Genomic DNA, 581 nt, shown 5'->3' with positions numbered 1-581 from the left:
AGTAGAAAAAGCATTTATATTATGCCTTATTTCTTCAATTTCATATATGCTTTGAACATTTGTGAGACTTTTTGCTTCTACAAATTCGAATCTCTAGCTTGGTGCTTGAGGCCCCGGACTTTAAGAATTCAGATGTTTCAGACCCAAAGTGGCCATTTCCTTATATAGAGAGAGTTTAAATGCGAAAACAAAATGTGATAAAATCACATGTTTTATGAGATGTATTATAAAGTGTCATATATGGCATGTACAATAGGTACGAATGTAAATGCACTCTCCCCCCACGAAAGTGTCACTATAGTGGGGCCCGGATGACTTCATATAGATGGGGCCCCAGACGACCTAATGTGTCGCATACGGTCCCCAGTTTGAAGATTGTCGAGGAATGAGAGCCCTCAACACGGATAAGCTTTACAACATATCGTTTTATTAATCAACAATTTTAATATTGAAAGCATGGGTCCCCCAGAGTTACTCCAGCCACTCAGTGGGTGAGCCGCCACTGATCTCTTTAGGTTTATTTATCTTTGCAGACCCCCAATAGCAAGTCGAGAGCGGGACTTGGGAAGAACATATCTCTC

The sequence above is a fragment of the Penaeus monodon genome, chromosome 38, assembly GCF_015228065.2.
Source record: "Penaeus monodon isolate SGIC_2016 chromosome 38, NSTDA_Pmon_1, whole genome shotgun sequence".
Lineage (NCBI taxonomy): Eukaryota > Metazoa > Arthropoda > Malacostraca > Decapoda > Penaeidae > Penaeus > Penaeus monodon.
The sequence above is the reverse complement of the archived record's forward strand: the minus strand, read 5'-3'. Positions refer to the sequence as shown.